Genomic DNA, 12,722 nt, shown 5'->3' with positions numbered 1-12,722 from the left:
TACCATATGTAGCTACCCAATTTTTGTTCTTCTCTCCCAATGGCTATGTTGGTCTTTTTCTTAATCATTACTACAACTTTTTGTTTTGCTGCTGATATATATTTGTTATATATACACCGTGGATGGAAGATGTGGCTAGTGCCTCCTACGTTGCAAGGTGCAATTCACCGTCCGTTGTTTCAGATGAGCTAGTTTGCTGTACTTTTGTTTTTACTCCCTCCGTCCGGGAATACTTGTCATCAAAATGAATAAAAGGGGATGTATCTAGATGTATTTTAGTTCTAGATACATTCATTTTTGTCTATTTTGATGACAAGTATTTCCGGACGGAGAGAGTACTATATATAGTTCTTTTCTGTAGGGTTTAGAAACTTGGCTAGTCTCAAGTACTAATTTCTTCATCATATTCAAAACTGTTCATTTATTTTTGAAATTGTGATTTTTTTACTTAAGCACATCAAATTCAAGATTTTTTCATCCAATTAAAAAAATGTTCTTGTGTTCAAAATTTGTTCATCAAATTCAAATAAAATGTTCATGAAAAAAAGAAAAATCATAAAAAATTCTTCATCAAAATACAAATTGTTCATCAAATTCAAAAAACGTTCATTTATTTTTGGCATTGTGACTTTTTAATTCGTGAACATTGTTTTTAATGCAGAAGTTTTTGTTTGAAATCGCAACCATTTAAAAAAAGCATAAAAACAAACACAGAAAAGAAAAAAGAACCGAAAAAACAATTTTTTTAGCTGGACGAAAAAACGTGAGCACCGCCCCGCACTTTGACTTTCGTTGCTAGTGGGCCAACGCCTACCACGCTTCCATGGCCGGCCCACTACACTATTTGCGGTGCTTTTCTGTTGCCCGTGCAACGCTGGTTTAGTCCGCTGGGTTTTCTTTTCTGCTTTTTATGGCTGGGTTTTCAATGTTTGTTTTCGCTTGTTTATGTACCGTTCATTACGTTTTATAAATATAATGTTCAGATGTTTTCAAAACCTACACATACCATTCAAAATAATAATGTTCACACATTAAACAAACTGTTTGTGACATCTAAAAACATGTTAGTACAATCGGAAGAAATGTTCATGGCATTTTATTTTTTCACACATTTAAAAATATGCTAATGAAAATTTCAAAAAATATTATGAAATTTAAGATTTTTCAACACGCACTTTTTGGAAAATGTTCATGACATATAAAAGGATCCTCCCTCCGTTCACTATTATCAGAATTTTTTAGTTTTTATACATGATTCAGATTTATATGGACACACTTTAGTGTGTTTGTTCACTCCATTCAGGCCATATGTAGTCTATACCAAAATTTCTGAAAAAACCATAAATTTGTAGTACAAACCATTTAAAGTTTATGCATTTTAAAACATTCATTACATTTTCTAGAAAAAAACATGAAATTGAAAGTTTTTGTTAAAGAAACATGCTGTTTTGCGCAATGTTTTTTCTATTTTTTGGTCCAAAACCTAGGGAAAACAACTAAAAACCGAAAAGCCAAAATTTTTAGAAAATGTCCAAAGCCGAAAACATGTAAAGAAAAATCCTGCACGTGACACGTGGTGGCGGTTGATAGTGCGCCAAGTGGCAATGCCCTATGCCCACTGAAATTAACCCTTGAGGGGCTCCTGCAAGGGGTACCCCTCAGTTTTTTTGTTAGTTTTTTTGTTAGTTGCTCCCGTTCGACATGGATCGATTCCCCGTGGGCACCTTGGGCCACCTTGTCAATCTATGAGATCACTCAACTCCGATGTAAGAGCCCAAGCCTAGTTCTAGCGGCGAATGGACATTTGGATCAAGATGCAGGCCCAAAAAAATTTGTGAGATCACAAACGCGGGTGTTTGGTCTATGGGGACATCTACACCTTACATGGATTTTATTAGTAATTCAATAAAAAGTCAAAAAAATCTGAAAATATTTTTGAAATAAACTTGACCTTCCATTGTACCAGTGAGAAAAAATTCAGGAAAAGAAAACCCCCTTTGACTTCTTTTCAAAAAGACAAACTTTTGATCAAAACAGTGTGAATAGTGACCTATAGTAGCGAATAAATTTTGTTTTTTCCGCTATGAAGTCAATGTTGTTTTTCTTTTCATGAAAATTTATGTACTAGTGCAAAAGGTAGTCAAGTTTATTCTAAAAAAACTTCTAAACTTTTCTGATTTTTTGTTTAATTTTTTTTCATACAGAATGCATATACAACTAGGAACTAGACTGTATTTCCGGCGAGATCACCATCTTCCTTCCTTTATCTCAAAAGGAAAAACACCTTCCTTCGTGTCGTCCCTTTTCTTACTCAGTGATGACGATGGCAATGTCAATGGCGATGGATAGGATGAGCTTTCCTTCCATAGCGCCGGAGTCGGACAATAGAATGGAAAGGCACCAATCACAATCTGTTGACATCAGATTTTGGCATGGTCAAAAACATAATTAAGAAGACTTCAAATGGAAAAGTGCTCAAAGTGAGAAAGTTCCGTATTGTCAAAAGAAGAAACTTTGATATTTGGGCCGTAGCCATCCGATCTAATCTCTAAGGCCGAAGTTGTGTTTGAAGTACTGAGATTTTGCATTCAGAACACTATTCGGCTGATTATGCCCCCAAGATGGACTCATATGAGTGATGTTTCTACACGAATTGTCTTCGTCTCGTCGAGACGGTTGATTTCGACATAAAAATCGTCTAAATCGGAGTTCATATGCAAAAGTTAGAGCCAAAACAGTGTGCTACATAAGTTTGCCCCGGAAGTTTCGGGCAAAACTTCCGGGGAGGTTCCGGGCTAAACCGAAAGTTTGCACGTGGTGCGCCCCGAAAACTAGAATTTTAACATTATTTACAGATTTTTGGGGCCAATTTCGACATCAAGATAACCTCGGATGAAAACGTGATCAACTGAAGAGTTTTTCTCCATTGCAAGATCTACAACTTTGCTTTTGGGACCATTGTCATCCGAAGTAGTATGCGGCCTGCAGATTCAGTGCAAGAGGGCTACTTGACATAATTTCAGCCCGGAAGTTCCGGGTAGTCCGAGTTAGGATAATTTTTGATGATTTGGACGTCATTTGAGTTCTTTTCTTGTACGGGAAGTCCATCCGCCTCATATATATGTAAGGGGTGAAGGCCGATTGAACAACACACAATCGATCTATCAATATATCATCTTTTTACCTTTACCTTTATCCCTCTCCCTTGTTCTTCTTCTTCCTCGTTCTTCGTTCGTTCTTCATTTGCAGGGCGGCGAACCTCGAGGCCCTAGGGGCGATCAGGTCGACCTAGGGTAGCCCATAGCCGCCGTGCGCCCTGACGGGGTCCCTCCCGGGCGTGTGGGGTTTCGGGTATACAAAAGCACCCGCCGGATTATCTTGCGTACCGCGCTTCCGGCGGGTCTCCTTCGACGTGAGCTGCGGTGCATCACCCCCGGCGTCGAAGGTACACGGTGACGTGTTCGTGTGCGAACACACTTTTTGGCGACTCCGCTGGGGACAAAGCTTTGAATGGTCTCCGGCCCGTTCTTACTACGAAGAGATCGTCATCTAGGGTTTGCAATCTACAAAGGTAATATGAATACCCAATTCCCTACTGTAGATGCAAATAATTCATATGATGTTACTAGATCGTTCAATGATTATACTCTATCAGCCAGCCCTAGTTTTTTCAATAAGGCATCTAATTACGTGCATAGGCCGATTCAAAGTAATTTACATGTTTCAACTTCTTATGATACTAGTAACATACAACATATGTATTCTAACTCTCATGCATCAGCAACCCCACAAATCCATATGCCGATGAACAACATGATGGGTTCGGTTAATCAATTCGAAACACCTCATGTTAAAATTTCCAATAGCATAGAAGAAAGTGTTTCACCTTTTTATTCATCGGCAACTAATTTGTAGTATGTGAATCCAACCTTGCCGATGGATGGAAGAATTGGCCATGCTACTACTAGCTATTCGGCCAGTTACTCTCAACCATCATATGCTACACCTGATGTTAGTATTTTTTCAGCACCATATGCAACTGTAGATGTTCATAATTCGGCCCCGCATCTTCATGGTCATAGCCGAATAAGTGAAAATTTTACAGGAACACATGTGCCGTCATCAGATACTGTAGCATATAATGCATACTCTACGCAATTCGAGAATTTCGGCAACACTCACGAATCATTGCCGAAAGAATCTGAAAGTATTGTGGAGCAAACCATTCCAGAAGCACTTGTGGCTGCGTTAAAAAAGAGCTTGGCACAAAACAAGAAAATGAGTGCTCTTTGCCTTGAACAATATGAAAAGGGGTTGTTTCCTGATTATGCTGCAATAAAGGCTAGAGTTTGCAAGAAGATGAAACTACATGCATTGATAGAATTGGCGAAAGAGCATATGGTTATACAATAGTGCATACACCTCCACCTAGTACCGCAACATATTATACACCCCCTACACAATTGCAAAATTTCGGCAACACTAACACTTCATTGTCGAAAGATTCTAAAAGCATTGGGAGACAAACTAATCTAGAGCGGGCTGAGATTGAGAGGGGAGTTAAAGCTTTGCGCGATAGGGTGCAAGTACTTCACCAAGAGAGAATTGATAGGGAATTAGCTCAAAGAAAAGAAGTGTTACCAATTGATATAACCGGTGAAAAAAATGATGATTCGGAAACTAAAAGTGCTTCGGTTGAAAAAGCCGAATCAAGTAGTAAAGATTCCGAATCCATCAAATCCAAAGAGGCAAACATTGTTGAGAAAGGGCATGGGAAGTATAGCAAGACAACCATACTTGATTTTTCTGAAGTTAATGGAACCTACTTCCTGCCCTATGAGTTTCGTGCCATAGAAATTGATGAGCCTCAAGAACAAGAACAAGTAGCCGAAGAAAGTTTGGTGGACGAAGATCTTCAAACTAATGATGCACAAAACCAAGAGAAAGATGATGACAAGGCGTTGGGGAGCTATCCGAAGACGGAGCGAGATATTCTTCAAGTCACACCATCATCATGCTCTCCCAACATATTTGAAGAGGTATGTCTAGCAATTAATTTACCTGTTTTCAGATTTGGTCATGACTTAGTTGTTCATGCATATATTAGAAAAATCTTCATAAGAAATATTGAGAGACCAATGAAGAAGGGTAATTTATTTGTTAGCAATCAGATTGTCACAAAGCATATCGGTCAACACATTGCACCATTCAGAAAGACCGATAGCGAAAAATTATTGCAGCCAAGGCCATCCCCATTGCTTTATCTAAAACTCATATCTAATTGGGTAGCTTTGCTTATTTCTTACTTGGCTTACACTTGGTCTCAATTGAGACATGTATGTTCTAACTATTTTCATTTCAGAAATTTAAAGCCAAGGTTAAAATCCTCTGAGCAAACCGATGCCAGTATAGTTTCTTATCCAAAGACATCGGAGATAGAGTGCAAAACACAATGCATAGCCGAATGGAGTGATGCAAAATCTGAACCATTCGTTTGCTTAACTCCAAAGCCGTTCTCACAACAAGATTGGCTAGTGAATAAAATTTTTACCTTCAATTCAAGCATGTGTGATCAAATATTGAGAAATAATTATATTAGAATTCTTGATCACCATGTTGAGCCATCTGTCCAGGGACGAATGTATTGTAAGTTGCATGATTCGTCCAAGCATAATTTTGAGGATTGCAACATGTTTCGTCAAATAGTTAAATCGGCCATTGATAAAGGACGATTGGAATTTGTTGAGACACCAATAGATGACCAGTCTATTCCGATTGGTCCCGATGGCAGAAAGTTTTTGTATCGGCTAATTCAAGCCGATCCATCTAAAGAGAAGGTAAAAACTGCAGGTGATGGGATCAAGCTTTTAAGTAAAGAAGTAGTTGAAGATCACAATGAACATGAACTTGAGGGTGAGAATTCCATCGAAGCTACAATGAAGACGCTAAGGACTGGGGGGCAACAAGGAATCCAATGATCGATGAAAGCAAACCAAAAGAAAACAAAGGCCGAAATAAGCGCAAGTGTAAGAGATCAAAAATCACCTTCGCTGAACTATTGGATAAATATCGAAAGAAGAGTGGAGAGAAGAATGCTTATCGACCAAATCATGCAAAGAAACCAAGATCACCCCCAAGGCGCAAATATGAGGATCGGTATTGGCAAAGTGATCATTTTAATGCAACATATTCATATCCTTATTTTGGGACGCCAGTGCCAATGCCGTGGATGCTTCCCTATGCTCATGTAGATCCATATCCATCATGGGACAGGTATGATACAAGGGCACACTCTCCATCTTATTTTAGACCATCTAACCAATATTATGCATCTCCGAGAAGATCAACATTTGAACAATCATATGTTAAAGACCGTTTCAATCATAAGGAATCGGTCAAGAGCTCAAAGAAGAAGAAAGAGGTGGTCAAACAAGTGTACCGTGTTAAAAGAGATGGTCGTAAGAGTGCAACTTCAGATTTGATCTCAAATGAAAAAGAGCCAATTAACGTGTTGACATTGGCTACTAAAGGCAATGAGACGAAGCAACCAATTATCAAGAGTCAAAGTGCCAAATCTGAAGAAAAGAAGTTGACAGTGCACAAGGTAAAACAAGAATTGCCATTGCTTCAAACAAAATCACAGCCGGGGTGTCCACTTGGCTTATCGTATTGGCGAAAGAAGGAATTACAAAAACTTAGTGCACAAGAGCTGAAAAGGAAGAACATGGAATGGGTTCCCAAGAGGAGCAGTCAAAATAAAAATGATGTGCAACCTTCTATTGCAACAAGTGTTATAAAAGTGAAGAAAGAGAAGGATGGAAACCAGAAACAATTAAGCCGAAGGTTTGCATCACCCCATCAAAATATTCGGTCAGCACATCATCCATGTTTTTCAACCATACCATTGATGCCTTTGCCATGGAATTCATCATCAGGTATGATAAATTACCCTCACTAGATTTATTTGGATCCATGGAAGCGACATAATTTTCTGCATCATGAGAGGGTATTACCAAATCTCTATACAATTTATTAGCTACATTTTTTCTTGCTAATCCAAAGGGCCGAAATATTTGATTGCTATTTCATTTGTTTATTTCGGCTATACATGATTTGGTGAATGAATTCTACATGGACCTCATGGTAATGGCCGATACTTATCTATCGCCCTAAGAATATATGTAAGAATGGCCGGTGTGGTACTCTAACACCGTCCTTAGTTTGAGTAGAGATTGAGATAAGTGCTTGCAAAGGAATTTTTCAAATTGATGCCATTGAGGATATTATGCATAGACCAATTCATCAAAATTACAAAGTGAACTTATGTTTTGATTGGGTGTGCTTTGGCTTGTTAGTTTTCAGAACTTACGTAAGGCCAAATCATGGTTGATTTTATTATTGAGCATCATATCGACGTCATTCATAATATTGTTTTTAGTTTGATCTCTCTAGTACCATGGAGATTATATATTGATGGTTAAATTTCTAACAATGGCCAAGGTGTTGGTGTTGTTTATTTCTCTCCATATGAAGCTATTTTGTGAAGCCTCATGCCGCTTAAAATATTTTTACACAATGATCAAAGCCGAATATGCATTGTTATTCGGATTGGAGCTTTGCCTTGCTATAGGTGCTATACATATTGAGGCTTCCAGTGATTCGTTATTAGTAGTGCAACAAATATCCAAGGTTATCAATATTTTGACGAATCACTTATAGTTTATCTTTTGGTATGTCTAGATGCAAGATTTACCTTGGGTTGCTTTAAAATTATTCATATATCTAGACATGACAATTGGAAAGAGTTGGCACAACAAGCATCCGACTACTATGTTAACCATGGTGTATTGCATTTCTATCAATAGCCGATGCTAGGTCTTGTCAACATAGGTAAGGCCGAATCGAAGCCCACCGCTTCGGCCACTAATGAAACTTTTATGCAGACGAAGTAATGATTGGAGGAAGTTCATTCTTGGTTATCTACAAAATCCTAGCGAAAGGGTGAACAATTGTAACATCCCAAATTTTCAATTTGGAATGTTATACATTAGAGCATCATGCATATCATATTTTATTTTGCATTTTGGTTGATCCTAGAAATTCTACGCAACTCAATGACCCACGGAGAGAGTTGGGGATTTCGTTATTTTCATATTTGAGTTTTCTCAAATTTTGAGAATAGGATCGTTTGATTTTATTTATTTTATCATCAGTTATTTCTATTACAAAAATATGAGAGAGGGAATAAAACAACTTTCCCAAAATAAAGAAATATTGAGGATTTAATAATAAAATCAAATAAGATTTTATTTCGGAGTTTTTCGGTGTTTTATTTGAATTTAGGAAAAATGTGCGTTTTTCAAAATTGCATTTAGGGCCCAAATAAATGTTCACCTTGTGTGGCTTGATTTTGGAAGCCCGGGAAAATTTATTTCCGAACTTTTGGAGTCCGTTTAGTATTTTTTTTATTTTTTTTCCGAGCGGAATAATAAAAAAAAAACGAACCGACTTCGGGCCGTACCCGAGCGGGACACCGCCCGGGGGCAGCCTTTAAATAGCGCCGCCCCGAGCCGCCCCAGCCATCAGCCCCGCCTCGATCCGCGTGCGCCGCCGGAGCCGCCGCCGCCGACGATCCCGCCGCCCGAGGTTCGTCGCGCCTCATTTTCCGTGCCGAAAAAAATAGAAAAAAAAGAAAAAAAATCAGCGTTCGTCGTTTTTCTTTTTCTCGGATTAAATTCGCGATTTTTCTGATCGCGATTCCTGATCCGATTTTCGTTTTAGTTTAACTTTTCGCTCGTTTATTGGAATCAGGCGATTCAAGCGCCTAGGGATTCGTCTCGAAACCCTCTATCCGTTTAACCAACTTAAACAAGTTTTTGTTACTGTAAAATTTGCCCTAGATCCAGATTAGTAGAACAAAGTTGTTTTCTTTCGTAGTTTGATTTTCGTTGCTTCGTTCAATTTGATTCTTTTTGCCAACCGGAGTTCTTAAGTTGAACTTTCTGGTTAGATCTCTTATTTGAGTTTTACCTGTGCATTAGATGAGTACTTATTGTATACTTGTTTGTTTGTCTGCGATAGAATACCCGGAGTGCGCCGCCTGTTACTTCGAATCGTTAGGTTTTGCGGATCACCAGCAAGGCAAGTAAAACTTTGATCATACCTTTTCTACTACCCAGTTTTATTGCATTAGATCAATCCTCACACATTGCATGATTAGGATCTAATTAAATTGTGGGATGGGAAGTAGATGAGGTAGTACCTATTACCTGTTATTATCAAACCTTTGGGAGTTACTTCTATGTTTGCTTATTATGCCATGCTATGCTAGTAGACGTGGATTGGGTGAGTGATATCCATGACAGATGTGAGATTGTTAATTTAATGGTTTATTTAAGGTGGCAACTTAAGCACACATCTGGGTGGATTGAGGCACCTGGGTATTCTAGGACTTGCCTGTTTTCTTTTGGACCGCCACCCAAGCTCAAAGGGATCATGAGATTTTTCATGCTAGAAACTTCCGTGTGCAGCCACAAGCTATTATGGGCTCTAGCATAGTTGACTAACTCGTGCGGACTCTTACAGTGGTAGACTAGCAGATGTAGGGGATGTAGGTGGTACGATCTACCCGATCGTAAGGTGCTAGCGCTTCTGAAAGACTATGTCTCGGTCATCCGTCTTCTCAAACACCATGTAGTGCGACAAACCAAACGGAGGCGATCGAGTCTTGTGGGGAAAAGTGCGCAAACCTCTGCAGAGTGTAAGAAACTAATCATGGTTAGCCGTGTCCCCGGTTATGGACATCTTGAGTATCTAGTACTTGGATTTTCATGTGAATCTCAACATGTTACTCTAAATTAATTTTGTTGGGCTTTGTTTAAAGATGATGCTTAATTGGGATTGAGAATGCTGTCAACCATTCTCAATGTTTAACAACCACCATGATAGTTAAATAAATTTATTCCTTTGAAGTAGGGAAAAGTTGGCTTTACGCAAAACTGTAACCATAGAGGTTTCCACCAGCCAAATATGCATATAGTATAGCTGTTTCATTCCATTACTCTCTATGTGTTACCTTGCCAGCATATTCCATGTGCTGACCCGTTTTCGGGCTGCAACGTTAATGTTGCAGACTTTTCAGACGGCGATTAAGGAGTTTTTAGGTCATGGTCCTATACTCAGTGATGCCGTTGGAGTTGATGGACTCACTTATCTTCCAAGCCTTCCGCTGTTATCGTTATTAGATGGCCTTAAGCCATACTTATTGTAATAAGTTCTCTTTTGAGACACTCGATGTAATAAGTGTGTGATTGCTACTCTGTTATACATCCTTCGAGTACTGTGTGGTGTCAGCATTACTGATCCAGGGATGACACCGAAGCACAGAGATCAGACTGTTTGAGGTCTGGTCGCTACAGAGATGGTATCAGAGCACACGCTGACTGTAGGACACGACCACTAAGCACAAGACCTAGATCACTATTCACTCTCTTCTCTTTTGACCTTCATCTTTTCTACTCTTTAGGATGGCGGATGCAAGGAACAAGTTCACATAACCAGATGAAGATACACCCTTTGGACGACACTTGAAGGAAGTCACTAGATACCTGAACATAGGAGTACCAAGTTTCACAGGAACCTACAACGCCACTTTACCTGAAGAAGAGCGCTGGATGATTCAAGTTCAATTTCCAGGAAGGACATTCATGCCAGTCACTAAGCCCATAGAGTTTTCTTTTGATGCACCAACTTGGAGTCTAGGAAAGAGCATGGTAGTTCACATCGCCATGGGACGCATTGGAGAAGTCTACCGCAAGGATCTCAAGGATACTATCTACCAGATTTGTGGGCGCCGAGATGAACACTGGGAGATGATCAGCACCAGGAAGGATAGATCAATTGCAGCTTTTATCCAGGAGCTAAACTAGCACATTCGACGACAGGAGAACCAGATGTGTGCCGACATGATAGACCTGAAGAAGGCAAAGACTAGAATCAAGGAACTGGAGGAAGAACTCAAGGCTACACGTGAAGATTATGAAGAGGAAATTGAAGTATTGGTGGAGAAGAATGACGACCTAATCAAGAAGATTGGAATATTTATGGGAGACCCTACACCAGTGGATGAAGACGAAGAACCTAAGGAAATTAGCCCGGAAGACTACATCATCATCGACGGCACCGACTCGGAAGCAAATAGTAGCGATGATGACTATGTTGATGAAGCTGGAGCAGATATCATGGAGTCTGCAACCGAAGAATATTTCTAGTAGACCACCTCATCAGTAGTAGTAGTCCACCATGTAAACATAGTAGTCCGAGCACTTTTGCGATAGTTAGATCGATTGTATGCCTTTGTTTGATTGATTGAAGTGAATTGTTTGCTTTTGCCTCATGTGCATATGGGTAGTGTTTTCTCTTTAGACCCCCTCTATTCTTATATCTCATCTTTTCTAAAAACCCTCAGATGCCTCCAACCCAAGCTCTTAGGTCACCCATGTTAGTAACCTCGCCCGGAGCAGAATATGTGGCTAGTCTATGGTGTGATCGGTTACCATTAAGGATTGGTAACTATGTTTTTCCCTCAGACCTAATAGTATTGGAATCTCAAGGATTGGATGTGATATTAGGCATGGATTGGTTATCAAAGTATGAAGGGAATATTGAGTGTGCTAGTAAGTCAATTTTGCTTACCACCCCAAAAGGAAGAAGGATCAAATATGTATCCCGGCATGTGCCAAAGAGGACTCAAGTAAATTGCCTAACAGGAGTTATGCACGAGGAAGTACCAGTGGTAAGGGTTTTCCCTGATGTATTTCCAGAGGAGTTGCCAGGCATGCCACCGAATAGAGATATTGAGTTTTTGATTGAGCTACTGCCAGGCACAGGGCCAATATCACTAGTAGAAAAAGGGTCAAATGTGAAGCACATTAGTGCTGGTTTGAATTTGAGCCGGCACTAATGTGACCATTAGTGCCGGTTCCAACGGCTAGGCGGTCGTGTTGGGTAACGTAGTAATTTCAAAAAATTTCCTACGCACACGCAAGATCATGGTGATGTATAGCAACGGGAGGGGAGAGTGTGATCTACGTACCCTTGTAGATTGACAGCGGAAGCGTTAGCACAACGCGGTTGATGTAGTCGTACGTCTTCACGGCCCGACCGATCAAGCACCGAAACTACGACACCTCCGAGTTCTAGCACACGTTCAGCTCGATGACGATCCCCGGACTCCGATCCAGCAAAGTGTCGGGGAAGAGTTCTGTCAGCACGACGGCGTGGTGACGATCTTGATGTACTACCGTCGCAGGGCTTCGCCTAAGCACCGCTACAATATTATCGAGGATTATGGTGGAAGGGGGCACCACACACGGCTAAGAATATGATCACGTGGATCAACTTGTGTGTCTAGGGGTGCCCCCTGCCCCCGTATATAAAGGATCAAGGGGGGGGGGTGCGGCCGGCCAGGAGGAGGGCGCGCCAGGAGGAGTCCTACTCCCACCGGGAGTAGGATTCCCCCCCTTTCCTAGTTGGAATAGGATTCGGGAGAGGGAAAGAGGAGAGAGAGAAGGAGGGGGGGGGGGCGCTGCCCCCCTCTCCTTGTCCTATTCGTACTAGGGGGGGAGGGGCGCGCGGCCCAGCCCTGGCCACCTCTCCTCTCTTCCACTAAAACCCACTAAGGCCCATATACCTCCCGGGGGGTTCCGGTAACCTCCCGGTAC

Source organism: Triticum dicoccoides, chromosome 1A (assembly GCF_002162155.2).
Source record: "Triticum dicoccoides isolate Atlit2015 ecotype Zavitan chromosome 1A, WEW_v2.0, whole genome shotgun sequence".
In the NCBI taxonomy this organism is placed as follows: domain Eukaryota; kingdom Viridiplantae; phylum Streptophyta; class Magnoliopsida; order Poales; family Poaceae; genus Triticum; species Triticum dicoccoides.
Note: the sequence above shows the minus strand (reverse complement) of the source record.